This window comes from Humulus lupulus, chromosome 5 (genome assembly GCF_963169125.1).
Source record: "Humulus lupulus chromosome 5, drHumLupu1.1, whole genome shotgun sequence".
Taxonomy (NCBI): domain Eukaryota; kingdom Viridiplantae; phylum Streptophyta; class Magnoliopsida; order Rosales; family Cannabaceae; genus Humulus; species Humulus lupulus.
The window spans coordinates 166,944,019-166,958,307 of record NC_084797.1 but is presented as its reverse complement, the minus strand read 5'-3'; positions in this window follow the sequence as shown (position 1 = coordinate 166,958,307).

Genomic DNA, 14,289 nt, shown 5'->3' with positions numbered 1-14,289 from the left:
TTTGATTAATAACATGATCATGCATTAGTCAATTACATGTCATTCATGAAATCCCACACAGTTTCTCAGTAATCATGCATCTTTTAGAAACATGATTATCTAGGATTGTCCTATTTGTTTATATGAATTGTTTTTGGTGAAATCAATTGCATATAAATTACTAAGTATTAAATTAGTTAAAACTTGGTAACTCAAACCATAGTAAAGGCAATAGTTTTTTTATAGGCCTTTAAAATAACCAACTTTATGTAAAAAGTATTTTAGTAAAGTTAGATGAATGTAATGGGTAATTATTTAGATCACATTAATTATAGAAATAGACTCTTTTATAATTATGATTTTTGTAATTAATTACATTCATAGAGTTATTAATAAACTAGTAATTAATTTAGAATTAATTGATTAGTTTAATAAAACACATTTAATATAAAATAGTAAGTGGGAGAAGGTGAACATCTCAATGTGACCTATGGTCTCCATTATTAGTACAACACTGTGAGATATGAATTGGGCATCGAGGTGGCTTTGTTTCCGTCCCCCTAAGGAAGGTTTCTAGACATATCAATACAAGGTTGGCTTCTTACAAAGATAGGAGGAATTGATGTATTTTAGGCTTGACCAACCCTAAGGTGGCACTCTCTAAGTTAAGTCATGAATTCTGAAATAATGGGTTACACTTACAAAGATGTAATTAAGCTTTTGCGGTGGATAATTACATCTTGACCAAACAAGCTGTACTTTATATTTACAAGAGAAAATAAAGAGTTATTTTAAGTTTTAAATTATAAAGATAAGATTGTCTCATAAGCTACCTGAATTTAACTTGACCGACCCTAAGGCAGCACTTTATTTGTTGGATAGTTTTATCGTGGAAAAGTAAATGTTAATTTATGTGTTTTAATTGTTGCATTCATGCATCATGTTTATTTTCCAAAACATTGATATTTTTTCAAATGATAACATTATTGTGTTTTATTTTCAGTCAAAAAATGTTGTCACCCAATTATTTTCCTATAACGTGCCCGGTAATGCATAAAAAGATTGATCATCATATAAAGAAAGTAAAAATGACTAAAGAGGATGAAGATGGATGGGCAAATTCAACTTTGTTCATTTTTCTGGCCAAAAATCTTAAACATATCTATAATGATAAGAGGTCTCCTCCTGTACCATCATGGGATGCAAGCAAAGAAGAACATGAGAAATATGATGATTGGATGAGATCAAATCCCATGGCGAGATTTTACTATCTTAGTACCATGGAAGAAAAGCTAAGGAAAAAGTTCGAACACATTGAATATGCTCGTGATTTGTGGGATGATGCCTTTGAGAATTTACAGACAAGACCACAATCACGAAAAAGGTAGATATGATTTACCTTTACCTTAGGCATAATAGTGGATTATGATACATATAGTTCTAAATCTTTGATTTAGAAACCACTAATCATATTTTTTTGTTATTTATTCTTCTTTACAGACACTTGAGCGATCAAGAGGAATTTGCAAATGGAGACAAAAAGTTGAAGAGGAAAAGTGGAAAAGCGTCTTGTTCAAGAAAGCGTTAAAGAAAGTCCATTTATTTAAAATTCTTTAGTTTTATTAAAAGAAAACTTTATTGTTGTTTGAACAATGTTTAGTTCATTTTTAGTTAATTTGGAATTTTATTGCATGTAATAACTTTAGAATATTTTATTTATAATTTGATTATTCTTAATTTTTCTTTAGACATGCAATTGAATATTTGGACTTTATCAATTTCATTAAAATGAACAAACGCTCAATAATTCAGAATTATTTAAAGTAGCAAAATCACAAGGTAACAAAAGACAAAAAGTTTCAAATGAGGATGACGCATATCTTTGGTATCTTAGACTTGGTCATATAGGTCTAGATAGGATAAACCGGTTAACAAAAGATGGACCTTTGAGAGAACTAAGAGTTGAAACTCTTTTGGTTTGTGAATCTTATCTAGAAGGAAAAATGACCAAACGTCATTTCTCAGAGAAAGGAAATGGAGCCAAAGAACCTTTGGAGCTTGTACACAGCGATGTCTATGGTCCAATCAATGTACAAGCAAGAGGTGGGTATGAGTATTTCTTCACTTTTATTGATGATTGCTCAAAATATGGTCATACTTACCTAATGCTTAGGAAATCTGAAACCTTTGGTAAGTTTCAAGAATTCAAAGCTGAGCCTGAGAAACAGTTAGGTAAGACTCTAAAGACACTTCGATCTGATCGAGGTGGATAATATTTGGATTTAGAATTCAAAGATTTCTTGGTGGAGCATGGTATTCTATCCCAACTCACAGCACCAGGAACGCCACAGGAAAATGGTGTTTCTGAAAGAAGAAACAAGACATTGTTGGACATGGTCAGGTCTATGGTAAGCTACCTTCACTTCCTCTCTCATTCTGAGGATATGCACTTCAAACGGTGACATACATTTTGAATGTAGTCCGATATAAGACCATTAGCAAAACGCCACTGGAACTGTCGTATGAAAACAAACCTAGTTTGCACCATTTCCGCATTTAGGGCTGTCTTGCTCGTGTTCTTAGAACTAAATCAGGGAAACTTGAATCAAGGTCGGAAGTGTGCATTTTTTTGGCTACACTCCAGAAACAAGAGGTGGTTATTTCTATAGTCCCAAGGATCAAAAGGTATTTGTTTCAACAAATGCAACCTTCCTTGAACATGAATATATGAATAACTATAAACCTCGGAGCAAGGTAGTATTGGAGGAACTCATAGCTGATAAGATTCCATCACAATCATCTTCATCATTAAATGATAAATGACAAATTGAGGAAACCATGATTCCTGAAAAAGAAACCACGGTGCAACGCCGTAGTGGGAGGATTGTGAGACAACCTATTCACTACAAACATGAGGCACATGTCCTTGTTTCTGATACAGACAAGAACGATCCATTAACATTTAAAGAGGCAACGGATGATCTTGAAAAGGAGAAATGGCAAGAAGCCATGAACCAATAAATGGAATCGATGTATTCCAATTCTGTCTGGAAACTTGTGGATCCACCTAAAGATGTCAGGCCCATAAGGTGTAAGTGGATATACAAGAAGAAAAGAGGTGTAGATGGGAAAGTAGAGACTTTCAAAGCGAGGCTTGTAGCCAAAGGTTACACTCAGAGAGAAGGTGTTGATTGTGAAGAAACATTTTCTCCTGTGGCTATGCTCAAATCCATTCGTATCCTCTTATCCGTAGCGGCTACCAATGATTACGAGAAATGGAAAATGGACATCAAGACAGCATTTCTAAATGACTATCTTGATGAAAGTATCTATTTGGTACAACCAGAAGGGTTCATAAAGAAAGGGGAAGATCAAAAGGTGTGCAAGTTGCTAAAATCCATTTATGGATTAAAACAAGCATCTAGATCTTGGAATATCACTTTTGATGAAATAATTAAAACATATGGCTTCAAACAGAATGTCGACGAAGCATGTGTGTATAAATACATCAAAGGAAAAGTGGTGGTTTTCTTAGTTCTTTACGTTGATGACATTTTGCTTATTGGGAACAATGTAGAGATATTGTCAAATGTAAAGAAGTGGTTAGCTGAAAAGATCCAAATGAAAGATTTGGGCGAGGTGAACTATGTTCTGAGAATCCAAATCCTAAGGGATAGGAAGAACAAGCTCTTGGCACTTTCTCAAGCTAATTATATAGATAAGGTGCTTGAAATATACTCTGTGGAGAATTCAATGGAAGGTTAATTACCGACCAGACATGGAATTGCTCTCTCCAAGGAACAATGTCCCAAGACACCTCATGAGGATGAGGATATGAGAAAGTATCCCTATGCTTCAGCAGTTGGGAGTCTGATGTATGCTAGTTGAGTGCTAGGCTCGACATATGTTACGCAGTTGGGATTGTAAGTCATTATAAATCAAATCCTAGTTTGGAACACTAGATCGCAGTAAAGCACATTCTCAATTATCTTAGGAGAACGAGAGACTATATGCTGGTATATTCAGGGGGTGAGCTAAACCCTATTGGATACACTAATTCTGATTTCCAATCAGACAAAGACAGTCGAAAATCGACATTCTGGTCAGTGTTCACTCTTGGTGGAGGAGTTATGGTTTGGAGAAGCATTAAGCAATCCAGCATAGCTGATTCAACCATGGAAGTCGAATACATAGCAGCTTGTGAAGCAGCTAAGGAGGCGGTTTGGTTGAGGAATTTCTACACTGATCTAGAAGTTGTTCAAAATATGGATAAGCCACTAATCATGTACTGTGACAATAGTGGAGCAGTAGCTAATTCCAAAGAACCTATAAGCCACAAGAGAGGGAAGCATATAGAAAGGAAATGTTGTAACGCCCTGGTTACCCCAAGACAGTTACGGTGAACTTTGAACCGTGAATTTAACTCGCTAACCGAGTTCTTTGGTTAAAAACGCGCTTCTAGGTGTTATTAATAGGTTAAGGTGGAAAAACAATCAAAAGGAAATGATACATTTTATTTAAAACATAAAACTGTTCATGGGCCCATAAAAAAATGTTTACAAGTTATTTATGATACAAAATGGTCATTACTATGTAAAAATTTACAGCCCGCCGATCTAAGCGGCAAAAATAGGGTAAACCCCCTAGTTCCCCTGAGAACTCCTTGGCCGTGGTCAAGCGACCGCATATGTACACATCACCACCTAAGCTCTCCACTCAAGGCTGGGTGAGCTTTTCTTTCCCTTTACCTGCACCACATAGCACTCATGAGCCAAAGCCCCGCAAGAAAACACAATAATGCATATAAATACTATCAAATGATTATCATTATAATCATACAGAGCTTATAGCCCTGAACAGATGAGTAAATATCACTTTGTGATTACGCTAACCATGAAGGAGCTTATAGCTCTAATCAGATGAGTGATTTAATACTTGAGGTTCTGGTAAACCATAATGAGTGACTAACGAGCAAGTCACTAGCTTGAACAAATGAGTGACTGATGGGTAAGTCACTAGCTTAAACAAATGAGTGGCTGATGGGTAAGTCACTAGCTTAAACAAATGAGTGACTGATGGGTAAGTCACTACGGGGCTCGGCACCCATAGCCATGTGACTAAATAGACACCGGGGCTCACTGGCCCTGGCTTTAAATGACTAGCTTGTGGCTAAACAAGCGCTTTTAGATTTCATCGAACTTGAGGTCAGTCCGGCATTAATGCTCAATTGAGTCATTCAATGCAGATGTCAATTAGATCTAATCTTTGTCGGCTTGCGCTAACATGCTAAGACCATTCTTGACTTATGAGTCAATACCATGTGACCAGTGCTCAGTACCACTGCCGAACTTGACTAATGAGTCACAGCTTCACAGTTGATACTGACACCATTGCCAATTCTGACTAGTTAGTCAGTACCATACACAAGTGAGCAAGATTTGCTAAGCATTCGATATTCAATCAATGTCCACATTTAAACATTCAACATGCCTCATGAATAACCATGCATGTCACATATGGGGTGTAGTTTTCTTACCTCTGATTCAAGAGAGAATTAACAAAAGAACGACCCTTGAGAACGATCTGTCTTTAAGTTCCTTAGCGGTCACCTAGTCATAACCAAATATGGGATTCCATCAATAAAATGAGTAATAAAGGGTTCCCGGACCAAGACCTAGCCTCCGGGACATCGAATCCTACTAAACCGGGTATTAGGAACGATCCCAAGGCCTAAGGTTTGAGTTCCCATGATTAAATCACAATTATGGCCAAAAATTCCCTTAAGCATCGCCGCCCCACACCAGACTTGTGTCGCGGCCTGCAACAGAGGCCGAACCCACTTCTGGCTGTGCCTAGCACCGCGGCCCTAATTGCCCAGACAGCAAGCCACCTCCTTCATCAAGACTGGGCCGCGGCGCCCAAGAACAGGGTCGCAACCCGACCACGATCCCAGCCAAAAACCTCTTTTTCCTCTTTTAAATCCCTCCAAAAACCTACTCAAACATCTCCAAATCCAAAAATCAAAGTTCCCAAACATCCCCATAATCCAAAACTATCAAAACCCGAGGCTCAAACAAATCAAAAACTCATCAACACATAAAATCCAATTCAAAACTTAGAAACTCAAAAACTTAAAACCTAAAGCTTGAATTACCTCAAATTAAATCGTTTCTTGCTAAATCCTTCGGTTAAGAAGCTTCTAATCTTTCCTAGGATCGCTATGTCTCGATCCTCGCTTGATTCTGACTCCTAAAACCCAAGTTTCCTTCGAAATTGCGACGAATGGTCACAAAGGTTAACAGGAGAAATGGAAAGGTGTTTGAACGTAAGTTTCTTTCTGACAGGTTACTTCAAGCTTAAGTAACCTCAAATAAATCCTAATGCTCGGGGTCCCAAAAACACCCACGGGGAAAAAATAGTCAAAACTCCCAGAATTTCCTCATGATCTCAATAACTCCCAATATATCATCAAATAATCATTCTCATTATCCCATATCCCAATAATTGACCCCGTTATAACAAAACTGCTAACTTGCAACCTAAGATCATCTCATGCCGAATAACTCGAATATATCCACATAATGATGGGATCTCATCCATAAATCACAAACATGCACCAAAATATACAAATATGCCCTCAGTGGGCCAAATTACCAAAATGCCCTTATAATTAAATGTGGACCCACATGCATGCATTTAACATTATATTATAATATAATTCACATAAACATGCATATAATCATTTAATGGCATAATAAAACAATTATGGCCCTCTCGGCCTACTAATCCAGCCATTAAACCACATTAGGGATTTCAGGGCATTACAAATACCATCTAGTAGGAGAGATTGTACACCGAGGTGATGTGACTGTTATAAAGATAGCGTTGGAACAGAACCTGGTTGACCCATAAACCAAGACATTTCCTGCAAAGTCGTTCATGGGTCACATGCGCAATATGGGATTAAGGGAAATGCCTCACTTGCGTTGAGGGCAAGTGGGAGATTATTAGGATTAATGCCCTAAAAGCATGTAAAGACATTTTATTAGTTTTAAATAAAAGTACAATTTTATTATATTTGAATGTTATAATTATTGTTTGAATAAATTATATAATAATATCAAGAAAATTCCTTATTCAATCATGATAATATGATCTTGTATTAGTACGAGAGAATTAAGATCATATATAATGAATAAAATAGTCAGTAACACATTAAAGTAAGGAATCTTTAATGAATGGTTACTAGTACGGTTTGTTAAGCATACGAGATGCAAGTAATCTATATTTGGATTACTGATGTGGATAGACATCTTAGTAAAGCTGTTGTATATAATAGAGATTATATATGACAGGACCGATGAGAATTAGTTATATTTATAAACTTGCCGTTTTACGTAAAGATTTAATTATTTTCACAATAGATGACCATTTGTAGATTAGTCTAAATCATGAGTATTCATGAACTCCTGTTTATGTTTATTGGATCTTTTGATTCACTCGTTAAGGTTTCTTAGAATAATGAGGCTGATGACTTTTGTTTTGGAGATTCAATATCATGGATGGTTGGGAACATGAATTACAATATTGGAATCCATGCCTTCCTAACAAATCGAATATTGGCTCCCTTAAGGGTTGAATCTAGAAATGAATAGTTATTGAGCTCAAATCTATAATTAGATTATAAATTAATTATTCGCTAGTGAATAAATGGTACTTAAGGATCAAGATGTAATTAGAAGGGTAAAACGATAATTTTTACCAGCTCTAATTAATGAACCAATAATGGAGGACATAACTACATATAACGATTATATCAATGGACTACTAGAGAAAACTCTATAAATATAATTCTATAAATACTTAAAGTGCAATACCATATTTATAATGGAGTAATCATGGAATTAATAAATAAGATTATTAGATTAAAAAGTTTAATTAATAATCTAGTTTATTGGAGCTTCATATTATAGGTCCATAGTCCCCACATCACCTCTGTCCTACATTGTCAATGGTAAGGATGTCAAAAGAAAGATTTGTTAAGAGAATTGACTAAATTGCAAAGGAATTAATTTTCTAGGGCAAGGAAATAATTATTTGATAATTATAGGTAATTGATTTATTGTGAATTAATTAATTATTTAACTATATAGTTTTTATTTTGAAAAACTATAGATTAAAATTAATATTAATCTTTTTTGGATTAATATAAAGAGAGATAATAATAAATATCTTATTTATAATATGATATTTATTTATTTAATGTAAAACTGTTATTTTAAGATAAATATAATTTTGAATTAACTGATATTTATGTTGGAATAAATATATTGTCTTAAAAGTTGATTAAATAAATAAATGAGAAAATTAGGGCAATCCTAATAAGGTTAGGCGACACACTGTACGGTACAGTGTGTAGCGCCTAGCATCAAGGTTTTTTATCCATGGGATTTGAATTTTAAATGAATTTGTTTAATCAGTTGTTTAATTATTCTTTTTAAATAGATAATTAAATGAAAATATCTAATCAGATTTAATTTGAATTATATTTTAATTAAATAAATATTATTTAATTAAATTAAATATCTTTATAAATCTTATATACGTGATATTCAGAATGGAAAAAGGATAATTAGACTCTCTCTCTAAAGTGATAGTTTTCTCTAAAACTTGAAAACTATTCTAAACATTCTCTCTTTCAAAACTCTCTAGATATCATATGTTGAGTACATCTAGGGAGCCACATAAATCAACATTTTGAATCCTACATGCCCACACACGTCACGTCCTTGTGTGTTTGAGGATTGGTCTGGAAGATCAGGGTGTGAGATCTCAGAACACTGGATAGGAAGATTGTTGATTTATACAAAAAGACTTAAGGACATTTGATAGGCTACAAGAGGTAATCCCTAATCTATTTGTATTTGATTCAATATTTATATATGTGTATGATCCTGATTGGTATTAATATTTATTAAAATGGGTCCATATATTCCACTGCGTACCTTTGATTTGATCATTTAATACCAACAGAATAAAGTAGGAGAGATTGGATCTCCCTGACGGAGCCCTCTGGTAGGTGTCACATAGCCAAACTAGGAACCATTAAGCTGTAAGACCAACGTGGAAGTATTAACACAACACATCACCCATCGAACAAAGGTTTCATGAAAGCCCCATTTCATTAACACTATTTCCAAAAACTTCAAGTCTAGTCTATCGTACGCCTTCTCCATATCCACTTTAATCAACATATGATCCACCTTAGAACGCTTTGACTGCATAGGGTGAAGCAACTCATGAACTAGCATGGAATTATCCTGAATAATTCTACCATGAGCAAAGGCATACTGCATTGGAGATACTAATTCATCTAGCAGAGGTCGTAGTCTGTTAGCCAGAAGTTTTGAGATGATCTTGTAGGCGACATTACACAAGGCAATTGGTCTATAGTCATTTACTGAGGAGGGTTGTTCCTTTTTTGGTAAAAGCACCAAGTTAGCTTTGTTCAAAACCCAAGGTATAACTCAAAAGCTGAAGAAATGTTTCACCATAGCGAGAACAACATCACCAACTATGTCCCAATGATGCTTACAGAAAGAAGCTGACATACCATTAGGACCAGGGGCTTTGTCTGGATGAATACCTTGGAAGGCCTCAAGGATTTCATAATCGTTGGGGAGAGCTACCAATGCCTCATTCTGTACATCACTAATAGTCATCGGCAAAGGATCCTCTAAATCTTACAGAAACCTTGTTGGTGAATCAATAAAGGTTTCTTGGAATTTCTGTAAGAAACAGTTGCCAATACTATTCCTCGAAGCTATCCATTCACCCTGTCCATTTCTGACCGTATGGATAAAATTGCAACGACGACGTATGATGGTAGAGGCATGGAAGAACTTAGTGCTTTTGTCGCCATCTTTAAGCCAGGAAATTCTTGATTTTTGTCTCCAATGTGTTTCTTCCATTCTAAGCTTCTCATTAAGGCAAGCCCCGACCTCAATCTCAATAGATGGATCACTGTGAGCTGCGGTTTCTGCATATTGGAGCCTCGATTTGGCTTTAGTGATTTGGTTCGATAGTTTCTTGAATTAGAGTCTATTCCACCTACTAATATCTTTCTTTGTCTAGAGTAATTTCACATGTATATTGAGCATCGAGTTGTGATGCAATACCGAATTCCATGCCTTCTGAACCACCCACACACAACGTTGGTCCTGAAACCACATATTCTCATACCTGAAATCATTCATATTCTTCTCCACATCCCCATTGGTGTCAAGGCAGGTTGGATTGTGATCGAAAGAGGTTGTTGGGATATTCATCACTACTGCTTTATGAAAGTGAACTCTCCAATCCGCTGAAGAAAGGCATCTATCCAACCTAGCTCTTTTCAATGAGCTTAGACTATTACTATTGGAATAATTTTTACACCAAGTGAAGGGCGACCCTAATGCCCCAAGATCCACAAGACCCGATCAAGCTACCATCCTCCTGAGATCAAAAGACTAGTAAGAAGTGTTCCCAAGATTATAATAGTTAATGCATTCGCTGTCTCTCAATATTCCATTTAGATCACCCATGACCACAACAGGTATAGTCTCAAGCATTATAGACTCCCTCAGATCACTCCAAAAAACTTCCCTGCCATTGAATGATGGTGGTCTATAAACTGCATAAAGAGACCAATGCAAGTGGGTCGAGTCCAATTTCACAATTCCAGTAATGCAGTTCTTCGTGAATGATTTCACATGAAATGAAACACCCTTCTTCCAACTCACTCCAAAGCCACTTGATAGACCTTGAGGAGGCACATAGACAAAATCATAGAAATCAATCTTCCTTAGGATAACAACATACCTTTCCTCATTTATCCTAGTTTCCAAAAGAATGAGGATGTCTGGAGAAAGGGTCATGTTGTATTCCGTCAATTCGTAAACTGCCAGTCCGTAGTGAAGACCTTGATAGTTCCAAGCTAAAAGTTTCATGGGGCATGTGGAGACTTTTTCGAACCAGTCTCCGAAGCCCCAAACTGAAAAACCTGCTCAACTTGGTTCGATTGAATCCTGTCATAGTGACCCATGGTCTGTTCCTCCTCCTCCATAGGAATAGAGTGTTCGCCATCTTCATTTCCCTCTTTGTGGTCCTCTGGTTTACCTCTAAGTTCTTGGATGAATCATTGGAACTCCTTTGCCTTGAGAGAATCCTCCATTTCAAGTGTAATTTTAATTGGAGAAGAGGTAGCATCACGTTGAATTTTTCACGGTCTAGCCCTAGGTTTGCCACTTGAGGATTGGCCGCCTGGATTGGATGAACATGAAGGCCGACTCCCTGCTCCATACTTCCTCTTTTTGTTACATGAGGAGGTGGATTTGAGTCAATGAATTGGTTGCCAGACTTAACCTCCCGCTTCTCGAAGCTACCTTCAACGAATCCCTTGCTAACCACCTCTCCTAACTCTGAATATGTGATAATAGATGTAGGGGAGCTTTCGCCGACTGCCTTATCCTTTGTAAGTGCAATTTCTTGAGAAGGTGGTATTTGGATAATAGGTCCTGCTACTTTCCTTTTTCGGTTGGGCTTAAGTGTATGGTCTTGGAGATCTTCAAAGACTAAAGGAGGCTTGAATAGAGATTGTGTGGGCCAATAATTGTCAATAGTCTCCTGGCTCAGATATAATTTAAATGCTTGGGCCTAACACTCTTTAGAAGGCCAAGGAATTATTACTGATTATGGGCCAAAGAAATTACACAAATTTTGGGCCATAGCTTCAGGCGAGTTGCAATTGGGGCCCAGACTACAAAAATTCAACTTTTTTCCTATCTGTTTGGTTTGAGGTGTGAACTGCATGGTACTATTTTTCGAGGACACCTCCACATGCATTGTGGAGTTTACTGTCTCGTTTAAAATGGTAATCTTTTTACCACCTTTATCACCACATCTCGAAGTATACTCCAAAGTGGTAATATTGTTTGAGCACGTTGTATTGCCCAACACAACAGCTGGAAACATGTCGTCCATCAGGCTCCTGCTGTTGAGATTGGCTAAATATAATGGTTAAGTTGTTTAGACATTGAGGTGCAAAACACTTAACAGTTTTCACTTAAAGAGAAGTGAAAACATGAGATTGTGTAGAAGGCATCTAAAAGTGACTTTTATGGGTCTAAAGTGATACAATGAGGTATACAAACATTCCCAAAAGGTTTGGTAGCATTTGGAGCAATTTTAGGACCATTGGAGTGGTCCAAAGTCAGAGAGGGTGGCAATATGTCGCCCCCTAAGTGGCGTAGCATCGCCTAAATGCGAAGGGCTTCAAAAGCCCTAGCAGGCGATGCATCGCCTAGGCGGTCTTTTAGGCCGTACAGTTTACGTAAAATGTTCCAAATGATGTATTTTAAATGCTCTAATCTTATTGGTTAGACTAATGATGATGCCTACACTATATATGTGGGTTATTAGAGTTGAAAAGTCTTGATCACACTTTCCAACTCTCTCTCTAAAACTCATTCTCTCTCTAGCTCTCTAAGACCAAAGTTTTCTCCAAGAAATTCATCAAGCTTCCTTGACTTGCATGAGTTTCAAGGCTTGTTCAATCTTAAATCTCATTTTACTTTGTTAAAGCTTCAAGCAATTGGGAAGGCTTGGAATAGAGATTTTGGACAACAATATTCATATTGTTTATAAGCCTTAAAAGTTCCCCAAGTTGAAGATTCAAATTGCTCAATACAAAGGTTGTATCTCTCTAACCCTAATCTTGTATTTTATGATTCTATTATGTTATTCATTGTTAGTATTGATGATTGAATGTATCTAAATTCATCTTATCATCATTTAATTATTTAGTTTATTATACTCAAGATTAACATTCATATCGTGAACATGTTTCTTTGATTATCAAGAATTTCCTTCATACTTTAAATTTGAATCTTGATCAACATATAGGGTTTGGAATATTGCATTATTACCATAATTAATTGTTGATTTGCAAAGAGTAAAGCCATATATTCCCAACAATTAAAATCTCTATTTCAAATTACTTTCATTTGTGTTTTGCATAATCAACAATGAGGGAAATTGGTTCATCTTCTACAACCTTCAAATCTTTGTTTCAAGATTTGGTATGTGTTGGACACATAACCATGAAAGTTCAAAGGAAGTTCTATTTGGAAATGCTCTACATGAATGTGGATATGGATTCAAAGTCTTCATCAACAAAGGATGAGACAACTCAATGGGATTATATGCTTAAGGAGATTGGCATCATCAAGTTCCTTATTTCTAAATATGTAGATTTCAAGAATTTGAATGAAATGTGTTTGCTGCCATATTTTTGTGAGTTTGAGATTATTGTTTATATTAAGAGTACAATGGTGAATGTTAATAAACAATTCAAGGGTTATTGTTGTACTTGTTTTGTTTGTAAAGTTATTGATCATCATGTGAGATATGGAAATTGTAAAATTAACCATAATGAGATTGAGGTCAATACAATTGATGATGAGATCTTTGTGACATTAATTGAATTTAATGCATTTGATGAGGAATGTATGATAACCTTAAAGAGAATTGACATGGTTCATGCATGTAGTGATGAGATTAATGCAACCTTAAAAGAATGTGAACATGTCAATGCAATTGATGTTGAGATCATTGCAACCTTGAGTGAAGTTAATGCAACCCAAGGAAAGATACAAGGATGGTGGTATGATACTTGTGCCACCATTCATGCAACCTATGATAAAACTTTTTTCAAAACCTTTGAAAGTGAAAAAATGGGACTTGAAGTCCAAATGGGAAATGAAAAGAGATTCAAGGTACTTGGAAGGGGCTGCATTGATGTGTTCTTCACAAATGGAAAGCAAGTGACCCTAATTAATGTTTTCTATGTTCCCGATATGACTAGAAACATTATGAGTGAAAGTTTATTGAGTAAATCCGGCATCAATAAACTTACTTTGACTAAGTTGGGTACTTTTGTGGGAAATGGTTATACATGTGATGGAATGATCAAACTTTGTGCTCTTGATAGTGACAATAATGATATGGCATCTAAATTTTGCAATGTGATTAATTCTAATTCTATTACTTTGTGGCATAATAAACTTGCTCATATAGGTTATAACACAATTAAAAGAGTTGTTAATTGTGGATTAATTAATATGATGTGAATGAGCATGATAAATATGAATTATGTGTTAAATCTGAAATGGTAAAAAAATGTTTTCCAAGTGTTGATAGATGTTCAAACTTGCTAGATTTAATACACAGTGATTTATGTGAATTGAATGACATGTTGACTAGAGGAGG